Source organism: Schistocerca piceifrons, unplaced genomic scaffold (genome assembly GCF_021461385.2).
Source record: "Schistocerca piceifrons isolate TAMUIC-IGC-003096 unplaced genomic scaffold, iqSchPice1.1 HiC_scaffold_649, whole genome shotgun sequence".
In the NCBI taxonomy this organism is placed as follows: Eukaryota; Metazoa; Arthropoda; class Insecta; order Orthoptera; family Acrididae; genus Schistocerca; species Schistocerca piceifrons.
In genome coordinates, this window is record NW_025728893.1 from 20,436 (window position 1) to 46,630 (window position 26,195).

Here is a 26,195-nt window from a genome sequence, read left to right on the forward strand (position 1 = left end):
CTGTTTCGCGCATTTCCAGGCCTCCAAGTCAGCGCTAAAATCCGACAACCAGTTCTGAAACCGTTTCATGTTTCATTTGAGCCATGTGCACCCTGCTGATGGAACGTTTGAAGTTGATTTAAATGGTCACAGTAGAGATCGTAGCAAGTGTCTTGCTGAGTGCGACGAAAACGGGTTTCCGCCCGCAATCGAGCCGGGGACCTTCTGCGTGTTAGGCACGGCGCCTGGGCTCGGCGGCAGCTGCTGCTCTTTCCTTCCTTACGAGATACCGTCGATTCGCGCAGTCGTTATTGCAAAAGATGTCACCAAAGGCAATCGCTTCGTTAGCGGCACGGTGCCTGGGCTCGGCGGCAGCTCTACATGGAGGCACCAGCAGCCCAGCCAGGCCGCCGCCGGCACCGGCGCGCCACAGCCCAAGGAGTCGGCGGCCGCCCTGCAATGCCCCTGCCGTTGCATATTCCACCCGCCTCATATCCTCCCCATGTCTGACTCACTACCCCAAATGACACTGCAGTGGACGTGCTTATTACTATCGCTTTTGGAAGAACCAAGGCGCAGTATTCTAGTGTCGAACCGGTACTGCAAATTGGGATTAAGCAAAAATTTATTGTGTGGTCGAGCGACAGCTTCGGCTCGCTCTTCCTACATGATCGCTTCTTGTGCGGAATAATTCCTAGCTCGCCGATGGCTTCAGAGTTGGTCTTCTCGAAGTTTTGCTTTCGCACTGCATTCCGCAATCTTTTCGTTATGAGTTGTGTGCTTCGGTTTCCCGACTTTCTTGTGTTTAGTGCGTTTGGCTTCTCTTAACCCTTAGCCACCGCTTGCCGAAATTTCCACACTATCATCTGTCGATCTGCAGAGCTCGATGAAGGCATCGCGGCCGTTCCTGAGCTCGTGGAACGGTCGAATCTGTAGTTGTTTCCAGATCTCTCCCACACAACGGCCTCCCAGAAGCTTGGATTACAGAAGTACGCCACTACTCCCAGCCGGAGATTCACGATTGAAAGCAGAATGACATGAGCTACACGCAGCTCCGATTTTTTTTTTGTGTCTGACCTACTTTGAAAGACTTTGTAGTCGATTTACTTACTACTATCGCTGTTGGAAACCAGGTGATAACCGCACAGTATTCTAGAGACGATGAGGTAATGAAAATTTAGAATAAGTAAAACAGTATCAAAAGAAGTTGTGTGGTGGAGCAGCACATGCAATTCACGCTTCCTAGATATTCGTTACTGCATAGAATAATTCTTTTGTCTGCGGCGTCTTCAGTATCCGTCTTCTGGAAATTTTGCTTGCAGTATATTGTGCAATCTTTTCGTTATGAGTTGGTGCTTGGTTTCCCGATGTTCTTTTGTTTAGTGCATTCGCCTTCTCTTAACCCTGAGAAACCACATACCGAAACTGAGGCACTGCCGGCTGTTCATAAGCAGTGCTCGATGCAGTTATTTCGCTTTTTATTCGTTGCCTTTAATATTCTTCTCATCAGTGGTGAGTGCTGCCTGCAGAAAGCGTTTATCTTGCGAATTCACGTGAAAGTTTGTGTTCCCTGTGAGGCGCACTACTTGGGATTAACTTGACTGCTCCAGCCAGGTGGCTCGTTGGTCTAGGGGCAGTTCCGCTTTAGACGCCGTGCAGTGTGGACGTGCCTAGTCTTCCGCTCCGCCGTAGCGTTACGTATAGTGGACTATCGTTTTTGTTTACGTGTTGTGTTGCAACTTCTGTGAGTGTTTCTCTGTCGTTGTTTCGTACCTTGTGTTATTTTCTGTCCTTATTTCAGTGTTTTTTGTGTAGCGGTTTCGACCGCATATTTTGAAAATGTCGTCCCAGGTTATTCCTCGTCAGGCTACAGTTAGTTTTGCTTTTGACAAGTCAACCCGCCATGTGCAGCCTAGTTCTCTTGAGATTCATGATTGGTTGGTAGATACCTTTGGTGTTCATTCGGATCAGGTGCACACTGCTTATTTTGATACCGAACTGTATGTTTTCTTTGTTAAGTTTATGGACCCACTTCAGGTTGATAAAATTCTTTCTAAATATGGTCATCAAGTTCTCTTTCGGCATCGGGATGATTCTGTAAGTACCGTGCTGCTTTCCAATGCTTCCATCACGTATACCAATGTTCGTGTTTACAACCTTCCACCGGAGGTGGATAATGTCTATCTTAAGGAGGGTCTACAGAAGTATGGTGATGTAAAGAGCATTCGCCTTGAACGCTGGTCAAGCCAACATCGCCTGCAATGTTACAGTGGTATTCGTTCAGTCGAAATGCACGTTAAGCAGAATATTCCATCTCACCTGCAGATCGGTGGATATCGTGTCCATGTAACATATAGTGGTCAGGTGGGCACCTGTTTTTTGTGCAATGAAAGTGGTCACGTGCGTACCGACTGTCCGCGGAGAGTTTTTGTTTTAAAAAACTCTCTCGAACAGCGTCGCAAGTTAACGGTCGCTGACCTCGTTGCAGGTGGTTCTGCTCTTGGTGTAGCACAGTCCAGTGGTAGTAGCGCCCCTCCACAGGTTTTGCGCACCCCTGATACAGAATTTCCTCCTTTGCGTGCTAAATCTGATGTTGTTCCGTCTGTCCCTCAGGTGGGTGTGCCACTTTTGAATAATAAGAGGCGTCGCCCACACGATGGAAATAGTACGGATGAGGATCTCCCTGAGATGCCCCAGTCCGAGCGACCGGCATCCTCCGAGCCACTGTGTACTGTAGCTGCTCCCTGCCCTCCTGAGGTAGCGGTTCCGGTGGCGGCTGCTGGCGCCCCTCCGGCCTCCGACGCAGCTTCTCTCGAGTCGGGTCGTCGGTCGGGCCTGTTGGCGCCGTCTTCCGAACCGACTTCGATGTCACAAGAAGTGGAGCCGCGACAACTTCCTGCTTCGCTGCCCCATACCTCTGCCAGCGGAGCTGCTCCGCTTCCTTCCAACTCTGCGGCCTCGGACATTCCTGCTCACGTTTCGCCTCCGTGCAGTCCATGTTTGCCGGAAGCTAGTGCAGGTGTTGACCATTCCGTTTTGTCGGATGTTTCCCCCGCGACCCCGGATCCCGCATGTGGACCGGCGCGGGTGGTGTCGGATACAGAACTTGACCCTCCTACGTCACCGGCGGCTGAAGTTTCCTTGCCCGTCAGCCGACGCAAGTTACGCGTTCAGCCGAACGTTAATGCTGTTCGTAAAAAACCGAAACGTAAGGGATCCGCGGAACGGGGTAGCAGTCCCCCTCCCTCGGATGCCTCTGTCACCCCTGCTATGGACTGTGACGCTGGTGCGTCGGTGTAGGTGATTTGTTTTCTCGCTTTTCTCTCTATGGTTCAAGCATACACCTTTCTTACCTTAAATGTTAACCGTATTGAGTCCGACGTTCGCATTGCCTCTTTGCGGCAGTTTATTTACGACGCCTGTGCGGACGTAGTGTTTTTGCAGGAAGTGTTGTTTTCTGATCTCTCTCTACCTGGATTTCAAACTGTTTTTAATGTCGCGCCGGAATATTCAACAGGAACTGCTCTTTTCTTTCGAGAGGGCATTCCTATTACTGACATTGAATTCCTTGACTCTGGCCGTGGGATTGGTTGTCGTCTTTTTGATCTCCGCCTCGTTGTTTTGTATGCCCCCTCTGGTTCGGGTCACACTGTGGCTCGATCGCGCTTTTATAAAGAAGAGCTTATTTATCTTTTGCGCCAGAGTCCTCGGAGTCTCCTGCTCGGAGGCGATTTTAATTGTGTTTTACGCCCTGCAGACCAGTCCCCCAATTTTAATTATTGCCGTGATTTACATGACTTAGTTCGTACGATGCATCTGCGTGATGTTTGGGAACACAAATATCCAACCCTGGTGAAATATACGTTTTTTACCGCGTCCTCATGCAGTAGACTCGACAGATTCTATTTATCTGATTTTTTATGTGATAAAATTCTTTCTGTCGATGTTATTCCTACTAGTTTTTCTGACCATTGTGCTTTTACTGCAACTGTAAATCTTAGTCGCCAACCTGCAAACCTTTATCGTTCCCAGTGGATGTTAAATGTTTCCCACCTTGCCGACAGTGCTATGGATGATGTTATAAGTGGCGTGTGGGAGCGATGTCTTCGCTCTGTCCCGCGATACCCCTCCTTGCTGGTTTGGTGGACTGCGTTTGCCAAGCCCAAGATTCGTCAGACTTTGATTTTCTACTGTGCTGCTAGGACGCGTGATTTTAAGAACACGTATGAATATTACTACTCTGTCCTGCGTGAACTATATGACGCGGCGGGTACCTCTCCACTGCGGATCCATGATGTTCGTCGTATTAAAGCCAAGCTCTTGAGCCTTAAACGACGACAGATGGATGGTCTGCGAGTTAAGTCGAAACCTCACTCTCTTGTTGAAGGTGAACTGACATCCTTGTACCACCTGCTACGGCATCAGACTCGTCGTCGTCGCTCCTTCTTCTCTTCTCTTACGGTGGATGATGGGCGACAGCTTATTGCACAGGAGGAAATGGTTCGTGCTCTTCATCAGTATTACACTAGTCTATATTCTGCCGATGATTCTGGTGAGTCTCTTTCGGATGATGTCTTTGGGGATCTAACTGCGACGATCGCGCCTGACGCGAACGGCGAATTTCTCCGGGAGTTCCAGGTAGATGATGTTTTCGATTTTATTGCTCGCTCTCCGTCCAGTAAATCGCCGGGTCCAGACGGCCTGCCTAAAGAATTTTATCTCCGTTTTTGGCCTCTTTTGGGTGGCATTTTTACGCAGATTTTAAATGAGATTGTCAGGGGGATGGATGTGCCTGCCGATTTTAAAGTAGGGAAAATTGTTTTAATCCCGAAGTCCTCTGGTCGTTTATCTGCTGCCAATCTTCGTCCGCTCACATTGCTGAATTTTGACTATAAGACAGCTGCTAGAGCGCTCAATAGCCGGTTGTCTTCTCTGCTTCGGGGTGTGATTGGTGCACATCAATGTTGTTTTCATGATAGATCTATTCTGACACCAGTAGCCGAATATCGGGATGTTGTCTCGGTTGCGGCGGTTACAAACGTACATTGTGCCTTTGCCTTCCTTGATTTTTATAAGGCTTTTGATCACGTCAGTCATGTGTTTTTAGATCGTGTTTTAGGTACAATAGGTTTTAACGCTTCATCACGTGGTGTTCTTGGCAATTTGTATAGGGGAATAACAGCTCGGGTGTCAGTCAATGGGCAGCTGACGCCGCCCATTGCTATCCGCCGCGGAGTGCCTCAGGGTAGTCCGCTCTCTATGTCTTTATTCGTATTGTCCCTGGAACCGCTGCTTCGGACTATTGCTCTCAAGCTTCAGGGTATGTCCCTCTCTGGTGGGAAGCTCTCTGTTAAGGCATATGCGGATGATGTCGTTGTTCTCCTCCGTCAACGTGATGATATCCCGTTGTTGAAAGGGGCGGTTGATGCATACTGTCGTGTCTCTGGAGCGCGTCTCAATCAGGGTAAATGTAAGTTCCTTGATATTCGAGGATTTCGCGATGCTGACGTCCCTTGGGCCACTTTTGTCGATCGCCATACGTCCTTGGGGATTATCATTGATCGGTGTCCTCTAAAAATGGCGGCTCTCAATTGGAAATCTGTCACCGAGAAGATACAGGGGGCTCTGATGGTCCATGAGCAGCGCTCTGCTACCATTTTGCAAAAAGTCAGAATTTTAGACACCTACGTTCTATGTAAAGCTTATTATGTTGCTCAGCTGTTCCCACTTCCCATGATGGTGGCGAAAAGGTTGCGCCAATTGTCTAGCAGGTTTATATGGAAGGGCCATCTATTCAAGTTACGTTACGAGGTAATGACGAAACCGCGTCTCTCCGGAGGCTTGGGCCTCTCTGACATTACTCGCAAGGCGTCTGCTTTGTACGTCCGCCGAACGACTCTAATTGTTACGCAAGAAGTGACTTCAATTACATCCAGGCTATTTACTGTTGTGCGTCCGGCGAGCCTTGCTCCACCTGTCGATGTCGGACGCCTAAATTTTAAGTTGAAACACATTCGGGAATTTTACATTGCGGTGAGTTACCTCGGTGACGTCTTCTTGCGGCGACCGGTGCCAACGACCAAGGGCTTGATTGCCCGCTGGGAGGGGCTGGCCGGTCCCAATCCAATAGAACTGGCGTCTCCATCTGTGTCCTGGAGGAACGTCTGGAAGAACGTTAGTCTGCCGATCCACTCTATGGCCGTGGCGTCCACGTGGTATAGGGTAATAAATAATTTGGTTCCCACCAATGTACGACTGCACCGTATTGGTCTTTCTGACACGGACACCTGTACTCGGTGTGGTCTCCTGGATACCCTTGAACATCGATTCACCTGCTGTGGGCACCTTGCTAATTGGCGTTGGCTCAGGAAACAACTTGCTTTTGTCACTAGGTCTGCTGAAGCCGCTTATACTATTGACATCATCGTCCGGCCCGATTCTTCCTTTTTTCCGCGGACGAAGCTCCATACCGTCATGTGGTTGATTGGCCATTTCGTACATTTTGTCAACAGTTGTCATGAAGAGGATGGACACCTAGCGTTTCGGCAGTACATGCTTACTGCTTACTGGCAGCGCTTGCGATTGCCAGGCCTCCGAGATGATTTTGCCAATATGCTTAGCCTGACATTTGAAAGAGAGGGTGTTGGCTAAGGTCACATGAGTGAGCCATTTTCTTTTACACTGTTTCTGGATTTGCCGCCTTTATATATGTTTCTTCTATACACCAGGACTGAAGTTTTCGTGTTTTAATCTTTATTTCACTCAGCAGTCTACAAAAAAAAAAAAAAAAAAAAAAAAAAAAAAAAAAAAAAAAAAAAAGGGGTATGATTCCTGCTTTGGGTGCAGGAGGTCCCGGGTTCAAATCCCGGACGAGCCCTGCCATTTTGACCGTGCTGAAGAGTAGGTGGAACTCAGCCCCGGTTGCAGCTCCTCAATGAAGAGTAGACGCCTGTTATAGCACGTGGATATAACAAGAATGCGGCACCAGTAAAGTACGTAGGTGGAATTCGGTAGAAAAGCAGACGGTAATTTTGCATGCAACGGAAAACAAGGTTGTCTTTGCGGGATATGTGCACCGTGAGTGGAGATTCAGCTTAATTGTGCGACAGTCTACCCTCATCTTACTAGCGACGGCAACAACCAAGGGGTGGCATGTAAGATTGAGCGTGGCTAAGAGTTTCTCATTATTAGTTAGCATCACACTTTGACAGAGCTGTGACAAGGCGAGTAGGGTGAGCTCAGGAAAGCCAGTAGCAAGCGCACTTGAAGTAGCCCTGAAGAACCGGATTATAAATTTTGCCAGCCATAATGGAGCTAGGGGCGTTCTCAGTTACCAAATACCGGTGCAATAAGAGAGCAACAGTATTTGACCGTAAAATGACGCCCTATCCGTCTAGCATACGACATTGCTTGTCTCTGCATACGCGGACGTCAGGTCATCTCGGAAATGAAATCCGAAATATAGATTAAAATTGTTGTGTTCCCGCCCGGGATCGAACCGGGGACCTTCTGCGTGTAAAGCAGACGTGATAACCGCTACACCACGGAAACGACGGTTCTTTTCATGTACCACCCGGAGACTCGTAATAGCAACAGTTTGTCTTCTGTGTTAGCAAGGGCATCGGCTACGAGCTCCCTCCGATTCGTGAAGTTCCTGTAGTAAAAGACGTCGATGGAAACAATCCAACCGCGACAGACAGGGAGAACGCTGGCTGAGCTGCAGCCCTACATGGTGAGACCATCAAAGGTGGCGTCATTCACATGCAGTGCGTTTTCGGAACGAATAGGCTCGTTGGTCTAGGGGTATGATTCCTGCTTCGGGTGCAGGAGGTCCCGGGTTCAAATCCCGGACGAGCCCTTGCGTTTTGTACAACGGTGCGGTAACAAATCGCATGGCGGCGGCTGTTTCGCGCATTTCCAGGCCTCCAAGTCAGCGCTAAAATCCGACAACCAGTTCTGAAACCGTTTCATGTTTCATTTGAGCCATGTGCACCCTGCTGATGGAACGTTTGAAGTTGATTTAAATGGTCACAGTAGAGATCGTAGCAAGTGTCTTGCTGAGTGCGACGAAAACGGGTTTCCGCCCGCAATCGAGCCGGGGACCTTCTGCGTGTTAGGCACGGCGCCTGGGCTCGGCGGCAGCTGCTGCTCTTTCCTTCCTTACGAGATACCGTCGATTCGCGCAGTCGTTATTGCAAAAGATGTCACCAAAGGCAATCGCTTCGTTAGCGGCACGGTGCCTGGGCTCGGCGGCAGCTCTACATGGAGGCACCAGCAGCCCAGCCAGGCCGCCGCCGGCACCGGCGCGCCACAGCCCAAGGAGTCGGCGGCCGCCCTGCAATGCCCCTGCCGTTGCATATTCCACCCGCCTCATATCCTCCCCATGTCTGACTCACTACCCCAAATGACACTGCAGTGGACGTGCTTATTACTATCGCTTTTGGAAGAACCAAGGCGCAGTATTCTAGTGTCGAACCGGTACTGCAAATTGGGATTAAGCAAAAATTTATTGTGTGGTCGAGCGACAGCTTCGGCTCGCTCTTCCTACATGATCGCTTCTTGTGCGGAATAATTCCTAGCTCGCCGATGGCTTCAGAGTTGGTCTTCTCGAAGTTTTGCTTTCGCACTGCATTCCGCAATCTTTTCGTTATGAGTTGTGTGCTTCGGTTTCCCGACTTTCTTGTGTTTAGTGCGTTTGGCTTCTCTTAACCCTTAGCCACCGCTTGCCGAAATTTCCACACTATCATCTGTCGATCTGCAGAGCTCGATGAAGGCATCGCGGCCGTTCCTGAGCTCGTGGAACGGTCGAATCTGTAGTTGTTTCCAGATCTCTCCCACACAACGGCCTCCCAGAAGCTTGGATTACAGAAGTACGCCACTACTCCCAGCCGGAGATTCACGATTGAAAGCAGAATGACATGAGCTACACGCAGCTCCGATTTTTTTTTTGTGTCTGACCTACTTTGAAAGACTTTGTAGTCGATTTACTTACTACTATCGCTGTTGGAAACCAGGTGATAACCGCACAGTATTCTAGAGACGATGAGGTAATGAAAATTTAGAATAAGTAAAACAGTATCAAAAGAAGTTGTGTGGTGGAGCAGCACATGCAATTCACGCTTCCTAGATATTCGTTACTGCATAGAATAATTCTTTTGTCTGCGGCGTCTTCAGTATCCGTCTTCTGGAAATTTTGCTTGCAGTATATTGTGCAATCTTTTCGTTATGAGTTGGTGCTTGGTTTCCCGATGTTCTTTTGTTTAGTGCATTCGCCTTCTCTTAACCCTGAGAAACCACATACCGAAACTGAGGCACTGCCGGCTGTTCATAAGCAGTGCTCGATGCAGTTATTTCGCTTTTTATTCGTTGCCTTTAATATTCTTCTCATCAGTGGTGAGTGCTGCCTGCAGAAAGCGTTTATCTTGCGAATTCACGTGAAAGTTTGTGTTCCCTGTGAGGCGCACTACTTGGGATTAACTTGACTGCTCCAGCCAGGTGGCTCGTTGGTCTAGGGGTATGATTCCTGCTTTGGGTGCAGGAGGTCCCGGGTTCAAATCCCGGACGAGCCCTAGCGTTTTGTGCAAACTGATCGCACGTCAGTGGCTGAGTCAGCGCAAAAAGCTCGCCGTCAATATCAAATGAACTTCTTATTCGATGTGAGCAATTGACACTCTGGTCCGACGCGTTAAAAAAAAAAAAAAAAAAAAAAAAAAAAGTGGCTGGGGTACCTGGCTCTCACCCAGGAGGCCGGGGTTCGATTCCCGGTACCGGAAATGCGCATTTTGTTGCTCCTCTTATGCGACTTGGCCCGACTTAGCTCGACTGACGCTACGCTGACGCTTGCAGAAAACTACGTTAAGTACGATTCGTGGTAACAAGTGACGGCGAGAGCGATGCGACACCTGTCCACCTCTTATCGAGGCACCTAACTGTGGTCAACAAAGCTGGAGGACTGCAAGACATTGCCACGGGGGCTGAATGCAGCTAACCACACTGCTTAGTGTCCTAACAGCGGAGACAGGTTCAAAAAAAAAAAAAAAAAAAAAATGGGTATAATTCCTGCTTAGGGTGCAGGAGGTCCCGGGTTCAAATCCCGGACGAGCCCTCGCGTTTTGTGCAAACTGATCGCACGTCAGTGGCTGAGTCAGCGCAAAAAGCTCGCCGTCAATATCAAACGAATTTCTTATTCGACGTGAGCAATTGACACTCTGGTCCGACGCGTGAAGGCGATTACGAAGGTTTCGGGTACAGGTGGTAGCAGATGCAATTTCCCAATCTAAAAACGAAAAAAAATTAAAAAAAAAAAAAAAAAAAAAAAAGGGGGTATGATTCCTGCTTTGGGTGCAGGAGGTCCCGGGTTCAAATCCCGGACGAGCCCTGCCATTTTGACCGTGCTGAAGAGTAGGTGGAACTCAGCCCCGGTTGCAGCTCCTCAATGAAGAGTAGACGCCTGTTATAGCACGTGGATATAACAAGAATGCGGCACCAGTAAAGTACGTAGGTGGAATTCGGTAGAAAAGCAGACGGTAATTTTGCATGCAACGGAAAACAAGGTTGTCTTTGCGGGATATGTGCACCGTGAGTGGAGATTCAGCTTAATTGTGCGACAGTCTACCCTCATCTTACTAGCGACGGCAACAACCAAGGGGTGGCATGTAAGATTGAGCGTGGCTAAGAGTTTCTCATTATTAGTTAGCATCACACTTTGACAGAGCTGTGACAAGGCGAGTAGGGTGAGCTCAGGAAAGCCAGTAGCAAGCGCACTTGAAGTAGCCCTGAAGAACCGGATTATAAATTTTGCCAGCCATAATGGAGCTAGGGGCGTTCTCAGTTACCAAATACCGGTGCAATAAGAGAGCAACAGTATTTGACCGTAAAATGACGCCCTATCCGTCTAGCATACGACATTGCTTGTCTCTGCATACGCGGACGTCAGGTCATCTCGGAAATGAAATCCGAAATATAGATTAAAATTGTTGTGTTCCCGCCCGGGATCGAACCGGGGACCTTCTGCGTGTAAAGCAGACGTGATAACCGCTACACCACGGAAACGACGGTTCTTTTCATGTACCACCCGGAGACTCGTAATAGCAACAGTTTGTCTTCTGTGTTAGCAAGGGCATCGGCTACGAGCTCCCTCCGATTCGTGAAGTTCCTGTAGTAAAAGACGTCGATGGAAACAATCCAACCGCGACAGACAGGGAGAACGCTGGCTGAGCTGCAGCCCTACATGGTGAGACCATCAAAGGTGGCGTCATTCACATGCAGTGCGTTTTCGGAACGAATAGGCTCGTTGGTCTAGGGGTATGATTCCTGCTTCGGGTGCAGGAGGTCCCGGGTTCAAATCCCGGACGAGCCCTTGCGTTTTGTACAACGGTGCGGTAACAAATCGCATGGCGGCGGCTGTTTCGCGCATTTCCAGGCCTCCAAGTCAGCGCTAAAATCCGACAACCAGTTCTGAAACCGTTTCATGTTTCATTTGAGCCATGTGCACCCTGCTGATGGAACGTTTGAAGTTGATTTAAATGGTCACAGTAGAGATCGTAGCAAGTGTCTTGCTGAGTGCGACGAAAACGGGTTTCCGCCCGCAATCGAGCCGGGGACCTTCTGCGTGTTAGGCACGGCGCCTGGGCTCGGCGGCAGCTGCTGCTCTTTCCTTCCTTACGAGATACCGTCGATTCGCGCAGTCGTTATTGCAAAAGATGTCACCAAAGGCAATCGCTTCGTTAGCGGCACGGTGCCTGGGCTCGGCGGCAGCTCTACATGGAGGCACCAGCAGCCCAGCCAGGCCGCCGCCGGCACCGGCGCGCCACAGCCCAAGGAGTCGGCGGCCGCCCTGCAATGCCCCTGCCGTTGCATATTCCACCCGCCTCATATCCTCCCCATGTCTGACTCACTACCCCAAATGACACTGCAGTGGACGTGCTTATTACTATCGCTTTTGGAAGAACCAAGGCGCAGTATTCTAGTGTCGAACCGGTACTGCAAATTGGGATTAAGCAAAAATTTATTGTGTGGTCGAGCGACAGCTTCGGCTCGCTCTTCCTACATGATCGCTTCTTGTGCGGAATAATTCCTAGCTCGCCGATGGCTTCAGAGTTGGTCTTCTCGAAGTTTTGCTTTCGCACTGCATTCCGCAATCTTTTCGTTATGAGTTGTGTGCTTCGGTTTCCCGACTTTCTTGTGTTTAGTGCGTTTGGCTTCTCTTAACCCTTAGCCACCGCTTGCCGAAATTTCCACACTATCATCTGTCGATCTGCAGAGCTCGATGAAGGCATCGCGGCCGTTCCTGAGCTCGTGGAACGGTCGAATCTGTAGTTGTTTCCAGATCTCTCCCACACAACGGCCTCCCAGAAGCTTGGATTACAGAAGTACGCCACTACTCCCAGCCGGAGATTCACGATTGAAAGCAGAATGACATGAGCTACACGCAGCTCCGATTTTTTTTTTGTGTCTGACCTACTTTGAAAGACTTTGTAGTCGATTTACTTACTACTATCGCTGTTGGAAACCAGGTGATAACCGCACAGTATTCTAGAGACGATGAGGTAATGAAAATTTAGAATAAGTAAAACAGTATCAAAAGAAGTTGTGTGGTGGAGCAGCACATGCAATTCACGCTTCCTAGATATTCGTTACTGCATAGAATAATTCTTTTGTCTGCGGCGTCTTCAGTATCCGTCTTCTGGAAATTTTGCTTGCAGTATATTGTGCAATCTTTTCGTTATGAGTTGGTGCTTGGTTTCCCGATGTTCTTTTGTTTAGTGCATTCGCCTTCTCTTAACCCTGAGAAACCACATACCGAAACTGAGGCACTGCCGGCTGTTCATAAGCAGTGCTCGATGCAGTTATTTCGCTTTTTATTCGTTGCCTTTAATATTCTTCTCATCAGTGGTGAGTGCTGCCTGCAGAAAGCGTTTATCTTGCGAATTCACGTGAAAGTTTGTGTTCCCTGTGAGGCGCACTACTTGGGATTAACTTGACTGCTCCAGCCAGGTGGCTCGTTGGTCTAGGGGTATGATTCCTGCTTTGGGTGCAGGAGGTCCCGGGTTCAAATCCCGGACGAGCCCTAGCGTTTTGTGCAAACTGATCGCACGTCAGTGGCTGAGTCAGCGCAAAAAGCTCGCCGTCAATATCAAATGAACTTCTTATTCGATGTGAGCAATTGACACTCTGGTCCGACGCGTTAAAAAAAAAAAAAAAAAAAAAAAAAAAAAGTGGCTGGGGTACCTGGCTCTCACCCAGGAGGCCGGGGTTCGATTCCCGGTACCGGAAATGCGCATTTTGTTGCTCCTCTTATGCGACTTGGCCCGACTTAGCTCGACTGACGCTACGCTGACGCTTGCAGAAAACTACGTTAAGTACGATTCGTGGTAACAAGTGACGGCGAGAGCGATGCGACACCTGTCCACCTCTTATCGAGGCACCTAACTGTGGTCAACAAAGCTGGAGGACTGCAAGACATTGCCACGGGGGCTGAATGCAGCTAACCACACTGCTTAGTGTCCTAACAGCGGAGACAGGTTCAAAAAAAAAAAAAAAAAAAAAATGGGTATAATTCCTGCTTAGGGTGCAGGAGGTCCCGGGTTCAAATCCCGGACGAGCCCTCGCGTTTTGTGCAAACTGATCGCACGTCAGTGGCTGAGTCAGCGCAAAAAGCTCGCCGTCAATATCAAACGAATTTCTTATTCGACGTGAGCAATTGACACTCTGGTCCGACGCGTGAAGGCGATTACGAAGGTTTCGGGTACAGGTGGTAGCAGATGCAATTTCCCAATCTAAAAACGAAAAAAAATTAAAAAAAAAAAAAAAAAAAAAAAGGGGGTATGATTCCTGCTTTGGGTGCAGGAGGTCCCGGGTTCAAATCCCGGACGAGCCCTGCCATTTTGACCGTGCTGAAGAGTAGGTGGAACTCAGCCCCGGTTGCAGCTCCTCAATGAAGAGTAGACGCCTGTTATAGCACGTGGATATAACAAGAATGCGGCACCAGTAAAGTACGTAGGTGGAATTCGGTAGAAAAGCAGACGGTAATTTTGCATGCAACGGAAAACAAGGTTGTCTTTGCGGGATATGTGCACCGTGAGTGGAGATTCAGCTTAATTGTGCGACAGTCTACCCTCATCTTACTAGCGACGGCAACAACCAAGGGGTGGCATGTAAGATTGAGCGTGGCTAAGAGTTTCTCATTATTAGTTAGCATCACACTTTGACAGAGCTGTGACAAGGCGAGTAGGGTGAGCTCAGGAAAGCCAGTAGCAAGCGCACTTGAAGTAGCCCTGAAGAACCGGATTATAAATTTTGCCAGCCATAATGGAGCTAGGGGCGTTCTCAGTTACCAAATACCGGTGCAATAAGAGAGCAACAGTATTTGACCGTAAAATGACGCCCTATCCGTCTAGCATACGACATTGCTTGTCTCTGCATACGCGGACGTCAGGTCATCTCGGAAATGAAATCCGAAATATAGATTAAAATTGTTGTGTTCCCGCCCGGGATCGAACCGGGGACCTTCTGCGTGTAAAGCAGACGTGATAACCGCTACACCACGGAAACGACGGTTCTTTTCATGTACCACCCGGAGACTCGTAATAGCAACAGTTTGTCTTCTGTGTTAGCAAGGGCATCGGCTACGAGCTCCCTCCGATTCGTGAAGTTCCTGTAGTAAAAGACGTCGATGGAAACAATCCAACCGCGACAGACAGGGAGAACGCTGGCTGAGCTGCAGCCCTACATGGTGAGACCATCAAAGGTGGCGTCATTCACATGCAGTGCGTTTTCGGAACGAATAGGCTCGTTGGTCTAGGGGTATGATTCCTGCTTCGGGTGCAGGAGGTCCCGGGTTCAAATCCCGGACGAGCCCTTGCGTTTTGTACAACGGTGCGGTAACAAATCGCATGGCGGCGGCTGTTTCGCGCATTTCCAGGCCTCCAAGTCAGCGCTAAAATCCGACAACCAGTTCTGAAACCGTTTCATGTTTCATTTGAGCCATGTGCACCCTGCTGATGGAACGTTTGAAGTTGATTTAAATGGTCACAGTAGAGATCGTAGCAAGTGTCTTGCTGAGTGCGACGAAAACGGGTTTCCGCCCGCAATCGAGCCGGGGACCTTCTGCGTGTTAGGCACGGCGCCTGGGCTCGGCGGCAGCTGCTGCTCTTTCCTTCCTTACGAGATACCGTCGATTCGCGCAGTCGTTATTGCAAAAGATGTCACCAAAGGCAATCGCTTCGTTAGCGGCACGGTGCCTGGGCTCGGCGGCAGCTCTACATGGAGGCACCAGCAGCCCAGCCAGGCCGCCGCCGGCACCGGCGCGCCACAGCCCAAGGAGTCGGCGGCCGCCCTGCAATGCCCCTGCCGTTGCATATTCCACCCGCCTCATATCCTCCCCATGTCTGACTCACTACCCCAAATGACACTGCAGTGGACGTGCTTATTACTATCGCTTTTGGAAGAACCAAGGCGCAGTATTCTAGTGTCGAACCGGTACTGCAAATTGGGATTAAGCAAAAATTTATTGTGTGGTCGAGCGACAGCTTCGGCTCGCTCTTCCTACATGATCGCTTCTTGTGCGGAATAATTCCTAGCTCGCCGATGGCTTCAGAGTTGGTCTTCTCGAAGTTTTGCTTTCGCACTGCATTCCGCAATCTTTTCGTTATGAGTTGTGTGCTTCGGTTTCCCGACTTTCTTGTGTTTAGTGCGTTTGGCTTCTCTTAACCCTTAGCCACCGCTTGCCGAAATTTCCACACTATCATCTGTCGATCTGCAGAGCTCGATGAAGGCATCGCGGCCGTTCCTGAGCTCGTGGAACGGTCGAATCTGTAGTTGTTTCCAGATCTCTCCCACACAACGGCCTCCCAGAAGCTTGGATTACAGAAGTACGCCATTACTCCCAGCCGGAGATTCACGATTGAAAGCAGAATGACATGAGCTACACGCAGCTCCGATTTTTTTTTTGTGTCTGACCTACTTTGAAAGACTTTGTAGTCGATTTACTTACTACTATCGCTGTTGGAAACCAGGTGATAACCGCACAGTATTCTAGAGACGATGAGGTAATGAAAATTTAGAATAAGTAAAACAGTATCAAAAGAAGTTGTGTGGTGGAGCAGCACATGCAATTCACGCTTCCTAGATATTCGTTACTGCATAGAATAATTCTTTTGTCTGCGGCGTCTTCAGTATCCGTCTTCTGGAAATTTTGCTTGCAGTATATTGTGCAATCTTTTCGTTATGAGTTGGTGCTTGGTTTCCCGATGTTCTTTTGTTTAGTGCATTCGCCTTCTCTTAACCCTGAGAAACCACATACCGAAACTGAGGCACTGCCGGCTGTTCATAAGCAGTGCTCGATGCAGTTATTTCGCTTTTTATTCGTTGCCTTTAATATTCTTCTCATCAGTGGTGAGTGCTGCCTGCAGAAAGCGTTTATCTTGCGAATTCACGTGAAAGTTTGTGTTCCCTGTGAGGCGCACTACTTGGGATTAACTTGACTGCTCCAGCCAGGTGGCTCGTTGGTCTAGGGGTATGATTCCTGCTTTGGGTGCAGGAGGTCCCGGGTTCAAATCCCGGACGAGCCCTAGCGTTTTGTGCAAACTGATCGCACGTCAGTGGCTGAGTCAGCGCAAAAAGCTCGCCGTCAATATCAAATGAACTTCTTATTCGATGTGAGCAATTGACACTCTGGTCCGACGCGTTAAAAAAAAAAAATAAAAAGAAAAAAAGTGGCTGGGGTACCTGGCTCTCACCCAGGAGGCCGGGGTTCGATTCCCGGTACCGGAAATGCGCATTTTGTTGCTCCTCTTATGCGACTTGGCCCGACTTAGCTCGACTGACGCTACGCTGACGCTTGCAGAAAACTACGTTAAGTACGATTCGTGGTAACAAGTGACGGCGAGAGCGATGCGACACCTGTCCACCTCTTATCGAGGCACCTAACTGTGGTCAACAAAGCTGGAGGACTGCAAGACATTGCCACGGGGGCTGAATGCAGCTAACCACACTGCTTAGTGTCCTAACAGCGGAGACAGGTTCAAAAAAAAAAAAAAAAAAAAAAATGGGTATAATTCCTGCTTAGGGTGCAGGAGGTCCCGGGTTCAAATCCCGGACGAGCCCTCGCGTTTTGTGCAAACTGATCGCACGTCAGTGGCTGAGTCAGCGCAAAAAGCTCGCCGTCAATATCAAACGAATTTCTTATTCGACGTGAGCAATTGACACTCTGGTCCGACGCGTGAAGGCGATTACGAAGGTTTCGGGTACAGGTGGTAGCAGATGCAATTTCCCAATCTAAAAACGAAAAAAAATTAAAAAAAAAAAAAAAAAAAAAGGGGGTATGATTCCTGCTTTGGGTGCAGGAGGTCCCGGGTTCAAATCCCGGACGAGCCCTGCCATTTTGACCGTGCTGAAGAGTAGGTGGAACTCAGCCCCGGTTGCAGCTCCTCAATGAAGAGTAGACGCCTGTTATAGCACGTGGATATAACAAGAATGCGGCACCAGTAAAGTACGTAGGTGGAATTCGGTAGAAAAGCAGACGGTAATTTTGCATGCAACGGAAAACAAGGTTGTCTTTGCGGGATATGTGCACCGTGAGTGGAGATTCAGCTTAATTGTGCGACAGTCTACCCTCATCTTACTAGCGACGGCAACAACCAAGGGGTGGCATGTAAGATTGAGCGTGGCTAAGAGTTTCTCATTATTAGTTAGCATCACACTTTGACAGAGCTGTGACAAGGCGAGTAGGGTGAGCTCAGGAAAGCCAGTAGCAAGCGCACTTGAAGTAGCCCTGAAGAACCGGATTATAAATTTTGCCAGCCATAATGGAGCTAGGGGCGTTCTCAGTTACCAAATACCGGTGCAATAAGAGAGCAACAGTATTTGACCGTAAAATGACGCCCTATCCGTCTAGCATACGACATTGCTTGTCTCTGCATACGCGGACGTCAGGTCATCTCGGAAATGAAATCCGAAATATAGATTAAAATTGTTGTGTTCCCGCCCGGGATCGAACCGGGGACCTTCTGCGTGTAAAGCAGACGTGATAACCGCTACACCACGGAAACGACGGTTCTTTTCATGTACCACCCGGAGACTCGTAATAGCAACAGTTTGTCTTCTGTGTTAGCAAGGGCATCGGCTACGAGCTCCCTCCGATTCGTGAAGTTCCTGTAGTAAAAGACGTCGATGGAAACAATCCAACCGCGACAGACAGGGAGAACGCTGGCTGAGCTGCAGCCCTACATGGTGAGACCATCAAAGGTGGCGTCATTCACATGCAGTGCGTTTTCGGAACGAATAGGCTCGTTGGTCTAGGGGTATGATTCCTGCTTCGGGTGCAGGAGGTCCCGGGTTCAAATCCCGGACGAGCCCTTGCGTTTTGTACAACGGTGCGGTAACAAATCGCATGGCGGCGGCTGTTTCGCGCATTTCCAGGCCTCCAAGTCAGCGCTAAAATCCGACAACCAGTTCTGAAACCGTTTCATGTTTCATTTGAGCCATGTGCACCCTGCTGATGGAACGTTTGAAGTTGATTTAAATGGTCACAGTAGAGATCGTAGCAAGTGTCTTGCTGAGTGCGACGAAAACGGGTTTCCGCCCGCAATCGAGCCGGGGACCTTCTGCGTGTTAGGCACGGCGCCTGGGCTCGGCGGCAGCTGCTGCTCTTTCCTTCCTTACGAGATACCGTCGATTCGCGCAGTCGTTATTGCAAAAGATGTCACCAAAGGCAATCGCTTCGTTAGCGGCACGGTGCCTGGGCTCGGCGGCAGCTCTACATGGAGGCACCAGCAGCCCAGCCAGGCCGCCGCCGGCACCGGCGCGCCACAGCCCAAGGAGTCGGCGGCCGCCCTGCAATGCCCCTGCCGTTGCATATTCCACCCGCCTCATATCCTCCCCATGTCTGACTCACTACCCCAAATGACACTGCAGTGGACGTGCTTATTACTATCGCTTTTGGAAGAACCAAGGCGCAGTATTCTAGTGTCGAACCGGTACTGCAAATTGGGATTAAGCAAAAATTTATTGTGTGGTCGAGCGACAGCTTCGGCTCGCTCTTCCTACATGATCGCTTCTTGTGCGGAATAATTCCTAGCTCGCCGATGGCTTCAGAGTTGGTCTTCTCGAAGTTTTGCTTTCGCACTGCATTCCGCAATCTTTTCGTTATGAGTTGTGTGCTTCGGTTTCCCGACTTTCTTGTGTTTAGTGCGTTTGGCTTCTCTTAACCCTTAGCCACCGCTTGCCGAAATTTCCACACTATCATCTGTCGATCTGCAGAGCTCGATGAAGGCATCGCGGCCGTTCCTGAGCTCGTGGAACGGTCGAATCTGTAGTTGTTTCCAGATCTCTCCCACACAACGGCCTCCCAGAAGCTTGGATTACAGAAGTACGCCACTACTCCCAGCCGGAGATTCACGATTGAAAGCAGAATGACATGAGCTACACGCAGCTCCGATTTTTTTTTTGTGTCTGACCTACTTTGAAAGACTTTGTAGTCGATTTACTTACTACTATCGCTGTTGGAAACCAGGTGATAACCGCACAGTATTCTAGAGACGATGAGGTAATGAAAATTTAGAATAAGTAAAACAGTATCAAAAGAAGTTGTGTGGTGGAGCAGCACATGCAATTCACGCTTCCTAGATATTCGTTACTGCATAGAATAATTCTTTTGTCTGCGGCGTCTTCAGTATCCGTCTTCTGGAAATTTTGCTTGCAGTATATTGTGCAATCTTTTCGTTATGAGTTGGTGCTTGGTTTCCCGATGTTCTTTTGTTTAGTGCATTCGCCTTCTCTTAACCCTGAGAAACCACATACCGAAACTGAGGCACTGCCGGCTGTTCATAAGCAGTGCTCGATGCAGTTATTTCGCTTTTTATTCGTTGCCTTTAATATTCTTCTCATCAGTGGTGAGTGCTGCCTGCAGAAAGCGTTTATCTTGCGAATTCACGTGAAAGTTTGTGTTCCCTGTGAGGCGCACTACTTGGGATTAACTTGACTGCTCCAGCCAGGTGGCTCGTTGGTCTAGGGGTATGATTCCTGCTTTGGGTGCAGGAGGTCCCGGGTTCAAATCCCGGACGAGCCCTAGCGTTTTGTGCAAACTGATCGCACGTCAGTGGCTGAGTCAGCGCAAAAAGCTCGCCGTCAATATCAAATGAACTTCTTATTCGATGTGAGCAATTGACACTCTGGTCCGACGCGTTAAAAAAAAAAAAAAAAAAAAAAAAAAAAAAGTGGCTGGGGTACCTGGCTCTTACCCAGGAGGCCGGGGTTCGATTCCCGGTACCGGAAATGCGCATTTTGTTGCTCCTCTTATGCGACTTGGCCCGACTTAGCTCGACTGACGCTTGCAGAAAACTACGTTAAGTACGATTCGTGGTAACAAGTGACGGCGAGAGCGATGCGACACCTGTCCACCTCTTATCGAGGCACCTAACTGTGGTCAACAAAGCTGGAGGACTGCAAGACATTGCCACGGGGGCTGAATGCAGCTAACCACACTGCTTAGTGTCCTAACAGCGGAGACAGGTTCAAAAAAAAAAAAAAAAAAAAAAAAATGGGTATAATTCCTGCTTAGGGTGCAGGAGGTCCCGGGTTCAAATCCCGGACGAGCCCTCGCGTTTTGTGCAAACTGATCGCACGTCAGTGGCTGAGTCAGCGCAAAAAGCTCGCCGTCAATATCAAACGAATTTCTTATTCGACGTGAGCAATTGACACTCTGGTCCGACGCGTGAAGGCGATTACGAAGGTTTCGGGTACAGGTGGTAGCAGATGCAATTTCCCAATCTAAAAACGAAAAAAAATTAAAAAAAAAAAAAAAAAAAAAGGGGGTATGATTCCTGCTTTGGGTGCAGGAGGTCCCGGGTTCAAATCCCGGACGAGCCCTGCCATTTTGACCGTGCTGAAGAGTAGGTGGAACTCAGCCCCGGTTGCAGCTCCTCAATGAAGAGTAGACGCCTGTTATAGCACGTGGATATAACAAGAATGCGGCACCAGTAAAGTACGTAGGTGGAATTCGGTAGAAAAGCAGACGGTAATTTTGCATGCAACGGAAAACAAGGTTGTCTTTGCGGGATATGTGCACCGTGAGTGGAGATTCAGCTTAATTGTGCGACAGTCTACCCTCATCTTACTAGCGACGGCAACAACCAAGGGGTGGCATGTAAGATTGAGCGTGGCTAAGAGTTTCTCATTATTAGTTAGCATCACACTTTGACAGAGCTGTGACAAGGCGAGTAGGGTGAGCTCAGGAAAGCCAGTAGCAAGCGCACTTGAAGTAGCCCTGAAGAACCGGATTATAAATTTTGCCAGCCATAATGGAGCTAGGGGCGTTCTCAGTTACCAAATACCGGTGCAATAAGAGAGCAACAGTATTTGACCGTAAAATGACGCCCTATCCGTCTAGCATACGACATTGCTTGTCTCTGCATACGCGGACGTCAGGTCATCTCGGAAATGAAATCCGAAATATAGATTAAAATTGTTGTGTTCCCGCCCGGGATCGAACCGGGGACCTTCTGCGTGTAAAGCAGACGTGATAACCGCTACACCACGGAAACGACGGTTCTTTTCATGTACCACCCGGAGACTCGTAATAGCAACAGTTTGTCTTCTGTGTTAGCAAGGGCATCGGCTACGAGCTCCCTCCGATTCGTGAAGTTCCTGTAGTAAAAGACGTCGATGGAAACAATCCAACCGCGACAGACAGGGAGAACGCTGGCTGAGCTGCAGCCCTACATGGTGAGACCATCAAAGGTGGCGTCATTCACATGCAGTGCGTTTTCGGAACGAATAGGCTCGTTGGTCTAGGGGTATGATTCCTGCTTCGGGTGCAGGAGGTCCCGGGTTCAAATCCCGGACGAGCCCTTGCGTTTTGTACAACGGTGCGGTAACAAATCGCATGGCGGCGGCTGTTTCGCGCATTTCCAGGCCTCCAAGTCAGCGCTAAAATCCGACAACCAGTTCTGAAACCGTTTCATGTTTCATTTGAGCCATGTGCACCCTGCTGATGGAACGTTTGAAGTTGATTTAAATGGTCACAGTAGAGATCGTAGCAAGTGTCTTGCTGAGTGCGACGAAAACGGGTTTCCGCCCGCAATCGAGCCGGGGACCTTCTGCGTGTTAGGCACGGCGCCTGGGCTCGGCGGCAGCTGCTGCTCTTTCCTTCCTTACGAGATACCGTCGATTCGCGCAGTCGTTATTGCAAAAGATGTCACCAAAGGCAATCGCTTCGTTAGCGGCACGGTGCCTGGGCTCGGCGGCAGCTCTACATGGAGGCACCAGCAGCCCAGCCAGGCCGCCGCCGGCACCGGCGCGCCACAGCCCAAGGAGTCGGCGGCCGCCCTGCAATGCCCCTGCCGTTGCATATTCCACCCGCCTCATATCCTCCCCATGTCTGACTCACTACCCCAAATGACACTGCAGTGGACGTGCTTATTACTATCGCTTTTGGAAGAACCAAGGCGCAGTATTCTAGTGTCGAACCGGTACTGCAAATTGGGATTAAGCAAAAATTTATTGTGTGGTCGAGCGACAGCTTCGGCTCGCTCTTCCTACATGATCGCTTCTTGTGCGGAATAATTCCTAGCTCGCCGATGGCTTCAGAGTTGGTCTTCTCGAAGTTTTGCTTTCGCACTGCATTCCGCAATCTTTTCGTTATGAGTTGTGTGCTTCGGTTTCCCGACTTTCTTGTGTTTAGTGCGTTTGGCTTCTCTTAACCCTTAGCCACCGCTTGCCGAAATTTCCACACTATCATCTGTCGATCTGCAGAGCTCGATGAAGGCATCGCGGCCGTTCCTGAGCTCGTGGAACGGTCGAATCTGTAGTTGTTTCCAGATCTCTCCCACACAACGGCCTCCCAGAAGCTTGGATTACAGAAGTACGCCACTACTCCCAGCCGGAGATTCACGATTGAAAGCAGAATGACATGAGCTACACGCAGCTCCGATTTTTTTTTTGTGTCTGACCTACTTTGAAAGACTTTGTAGTCGATTTACTTACTACTATCGCTGTTGGAAACCAGGTGATAACCGCACAGTATTCTAGAGACGATGAGGTAATGAAAATTTAGAATAAGTAAAACAGTATCAAAAGAAGTTGTGTGGTGGAGCAGCACATGCAATTCACGCTTCCTAGATATTCGTTACTGCATAGAATAATTCTTTTGTCTGCGGCGTCTTCAGTATCCGTCTTCTGGAAATTTTGCTTGCAGTATATTGTGCAATCTTTTCGTTATGAGTTGGTGCTTGGTTTCCCGATGTTCTTTTGTTTAGTGCATTCGCCTTCTCTTAACCCTGAGAAACCACATACCGAAACTGAGGCACTGCCGGCTGTTCATAAGCAGTGCTCGATGCAGTTATTTCGCTTTTTATTCGTTGCCTTTAATATTCTTCTCATCAGTGGTGAGTGCTGCCTGCAGAAAGCGTTTATCTTGCGAATTCACGTGAAAGTTTGTGTTCCCTGTGAGGCGCACTACTTGGGATTAACTTGACTGCTCCAGCCAGGTGGCTCGTTGGTCTAGGGGTATGATTCCTGCTTTGGGTGCAGGAGGTCCCGGGTTCAAATCCCGGACGAGCCCTAGCGTTTTGTGCAAACTGATCGCACGTCAGTGGCTGAGTCAGCGCAAAAAGCTCGCCGTCAATATCAAATGAACTTCTTATTCGATGTGAGCAATTGACACTCTGGTCCGACGCGTTAAAAAAAAAAAAAAAAAAAAAAAAAAAAAAGTGGCTGGGGTACCTGGCTCTTACCCAGGAGGCCGGGGTTCGATTCCCGGTACCGGAAATGCGCATTTTGTTGCTCCTCTTATGCGACTTGGCCCGACTTAGCTCGACTGACGCTTGCAGAAAACTACGTTAAGTACGATTCGTGGTAACAAGTGACGGCGAGAGCGATGCGACACCTGTCCACCTCTTATCGAGGCACCTAACTGTGGTCAACAAAGCTGGAGGACTGCAAGACATTGCCACGGGGGCTGAATGCAGCTAACCACACTGCTTAGTGTCCTAACAGCGGAGACAGGTTCAAAAAAAAAAAAAAAAAAAAAAAATGGGTATAATTCCTGCTTAGGGTGCAGGAGGTCCCGGGTTCAAATCCCGGACGAGCCCTCGCGTTTTGTGCAAACTGATCGCACGTCAGTGGCTGAGTCAGCGCAAAAAGCTCGCCGTCAATATCAAACGAATTTCTTATTCGACGTGAGCAATTGACACTCTGGTCCGACGCGTGAAGGCGATTACGAAGGTTTCGGGTACAGGTGGTAGCAGATGCAATTTCCCAATCTAAAAACGAAAAAAAATTAAAAAAAAAAAAAAAAAAAAAAAAAGGGGGTATGATTCCTGCTTTGGGTGCAGGAGGTCCCGGGTTCAAATCCCGGACGAGCCCTGCCATTTTGACCGTGCTGAAGAGTAGGTGGAACTCAGCCCCGGTTGCAGCTCCTCAATGAAGAGTAGACGCCTGTTATAGCACGTGGATATAACAAGAATGCGGCACCAGTAAAGTACGTAGGTGGAATTCGGTAGAAAAGCAGACGGTAATTTTGCATGCAACGGAAAACAAGGTTGTCTTTGCGGGATATGTGCACCGTGAGTGGAGATTCAGCTTAATTGTGCGACAGTCTACCCTCATCTTACTAGCGACGGCAACAACCAAGGGGTGGCATGTAAGATTGAGCGTGGCTAAGAGTTTCTCATTATTAGTTAGCATCACACTTTGACAGAGCTGTGACAAGGCGAGTAGGGTGAGCTCAGGAAAGCCAGTAGCAAGCGCACTTGAAGTAGCCCTGAAGAACCGGATTATAAATTTTGCCAGCCATAATGGAGCTAGGGGCGTTCTCAGTTACCAAATACCGGTGCAATAAGAGAGCAACAGTATTTGACCGTAAAATGACGCCCTATCCGTCTAGCATACGACATTGCTTGTCTCTGCATACGCGGACGTCAGGTCATCTCGGAAATGAAATCCGAAATATAGATTAAAATTGTTGTGTTCCCGCCCGGGATCGAACCGGGGACCTTCTGCGTGTAAAGCAGACGTGATAACCGCTACACCACGGAAACGACGGTTCTTTTCATGTACCACCCGGAGACTCGTAATAGCAACAGTTTGTCTTCTGTGTTAGCAAGGGCATCGGCTACGAGCTCCCTCCGATTCGTGAAGTTCCTGTAGTAAAAGACGTCGATGGAAACAATCCAACCGCGACAGACAGGGAGAACGCTGGCTGAGCTGCAGCCCTACATGGTGAGACCATCAAAGGTGGCGTCATTCACATGCAGTGCGTTTTCGGAACGAATAGGCTCGTTGGTCTAGGGGTATGATTCCTGCTTCGGGTGCAGGAGGTCCCGGGTTCAAATCCCGGACGAGCCCTTGCGTTTTGTACAACGGTGCGGTAACAAATCGCATGGCGGCGGCTGTTTCGCGCATTTCCAGGCCTCCAAGTCAGCGCTAAAATCCGACAACCAGTTCTGAAACCGTTTCATGTTTCATTTGAGCCATGTGCACCCTGCTGATGGAACGTTTGAAGTTGATTTAAATGGTCACAGTAGAGATCGTAGCAAGTGTCTTGCTGAGTGCGACGAAAACGGGTTTCCGCCCGCAATCGAGCCGGGGACCTTCTGCGTGTTAGGCACGGCGCCTGGGCTCGGCGGCAGCTGCTGCTCTTTCCTTCCTTACGAGATACCGTCGATTCGCGCAGTCGTTATTGCAAAAGATGTCACCAAAGGCAATCGCTTCGTTAGCGGCACGGTGCCTGGGCTCGGCGGCAGCTCTACATGGAGGCACCAGCAGCCCAGCCAGGCCGCCGCCGGCACCGGCGCGCCACAGCCCAAGGAGTCGGCGGCCGCCCTGCAATGCCCCTGCCGTTGCATATTCCACCCGCCTCATATCCTCCCCATGTCTGACTCACTACCCCAAATGACACTGCAGTGGACGTGCTTATTACTATCGCTTTTGGAAGAACCAAGGCGCAGTATTCTAGTGTCGAACCGGTACTGCAAATTGGGATTAAGCAAAAATTTATTGTGTGGTCGAGCGACAGCTTCGGCTCGCTCTTCCTACATGATCGCTTCTTGTGCGGAATAATTCCTAGCTCGCCGATGGCTTCAGAGTTGGTCTTCTCGAAGTTTTGCTTTCGCACTGCATTCCGCAATCTTTTCGTTATGAGTTGTGTGCTTCGGTTTCCCGACTTTCTTGTGTTTAGTGCGTTTGGCTTCTCTTAACCCTTAGCCACCGCTTGCCGA

The 26,195-nt window shown here is 49.4% G+C and overlaps 17 non-coding genes across 17 annotated transcripts; 11 read left to right on the top strand and 6 right to left on the bottom strand.

The window, feature by feature from the left end:
- Positions 1 to 7,457: 7,457 nt before the first annotated feature.
- Positions 7,458 to 7,530, bottom strand: Trnav-uac. The gene has a single exon. It is a non-coding gene; the product is annotated as a tRNA-Val (tRNA).
- A 235-nt stretch (positions 7,531 to 7,765) lies between these two features.
- Positions 7,766 to 7,837, top strand: Trnap-cgg. Its single transcript has one exon. It is a non-coding gene; the product is annotated as a tRNA-Pro (tRNA).
- Positions 7,838 to 9,476: 1,639 nt separating this feature from the next.
- Trnap-ugg lies at positions 9,477 to 9,548 on the top strand. The gene has a single exon. It is a non-coding gene; the product is annotated as a tRNA-Pro (tRNA).
- A 1,410-nt stretch (positions 9,549 to 10,958) lies between these two features.
- On the bottom strand, positions 10,959 to 11,031 carry Trnav-uac. The gene has a single exon. It is a non-coding gene; the product is annotated as a tRNA-Val (tRNA).
- A 235-nt stretch (positions 11,032 to 11,266) lies between these two features.
- Positions 11,267 to 11,338, top strand: Trnap-cgg. The gene has a single exon. It is a non-coding gene; the product is annotated as a tRNA-Pro (tRNA).
- A 1,639-nt stretch (positions 11,339 to 12,977) lies between these two features.
- On the top strand, positions 12,978 to 13,049 carry Trnap-ugg. The gene has a single exon. It is a non-coding gene; the product is annotated as a tRNA-Pro (tRNA).
- Positions 13,050 to 14,459: 1,410 nt separating this feature from the next.
- Positions 14,460 to 14,532, bottom strand: Trnav-uac. The gene has a single exon. It is a non-coding gene; the product is annotated as a tRNA-Val (tRNA).
- A 235-nt stretch (positions 14,533 to 14,767) lies between these two features.
- Trnap-cgg lies at positions 14,768 to 14,839 on the top strand. The gene has a single exon. It is a non-coding gene; the product is annotated as a tRNA-Pro (tRNA).
- A 1,639-nt stretch (positions 14,840 to 16,478) lies between these two features.
- On the top strand, positions 16,479 to 16,550 carry Trnap-ugg. The gene has a single exon. It is a non-coding gene; the product is annotated as a tRNA-Pro (tRNA).
- A 1,406-nt stretch (positions 16,551 to 17,956) lies between these two features.
- Trnav-uac lies at positions 17,957 to 18,029 on the bottom strand. Its single transcript has one exon. It is a non-coding gene; the product is annotated as a tRNA-Val (tRNA).
- Positions 18,030 to 18,264: 235 nt separating this feature from the next.
- Trnap-cgg lies at positions 18,265 to 18,336 on the top strand. The gene has a single exon. It is a non-coding gene; the product is annotated as a tRNA-Pro (tRNA).
- A 1,639-nt stretch (positions 18,337 to 19,975) lies between these two features.
- Positions 19,976 to 20,047, top strand: Trnap-ugg. The gene has a single exon. It is a non-coding gene; the product is annotated as a tRNA-Pro (tRNA).
- Positions 20,048 to 21,448: 1,401 nt separating this feature from the next.
- Trnav-uac lies at positions 21,449 to 21,521 on the bottom strand. The gene has a single exon. It is a non-coding gene; the product is annotated as a tRNA-Val (tRNA).
- A 235-nt stretch (positions 21,522 to 21,756) lies between these two features.
- Positions 21,757 to 21,828, top strand: Trnap-cgg. The gene has a single exon. It is a non-coding gene; the product is annotated as a tRNA-Pro (tRNA).
- A 1,639-nt stretch (positions 21,829 to 23,467) lies between these two features.
- Trnap-ugg lies at positions 23,468 to 23,539 on the top strand. Its single transcript has one exon. It is a non-coding gene; the product is annotated as a tRNA-Pro (tRNA).
- Positions 23,540 to 24,943: 1,404 nt separating this feature from the next.
- Trnav-uac lies at positions 24,944 to 25,016 on the bottom strand. The gene has a single exon. It is a non-coding gene; the product is annotated as a tRNA-Val (tRNA).
- A 235-nt stretch (positions 25,017 to 25,251) lies between these two features.
- Positions 25,252 to 25,323, top strand: Trnap-cgg. Its single transcript has one exon. It is a non-coding gene; the product is annotated as a tRNA-Pro (tRNA).
- Positions 25,324 to 26,195: the final 872 nt, after the last annotated feature.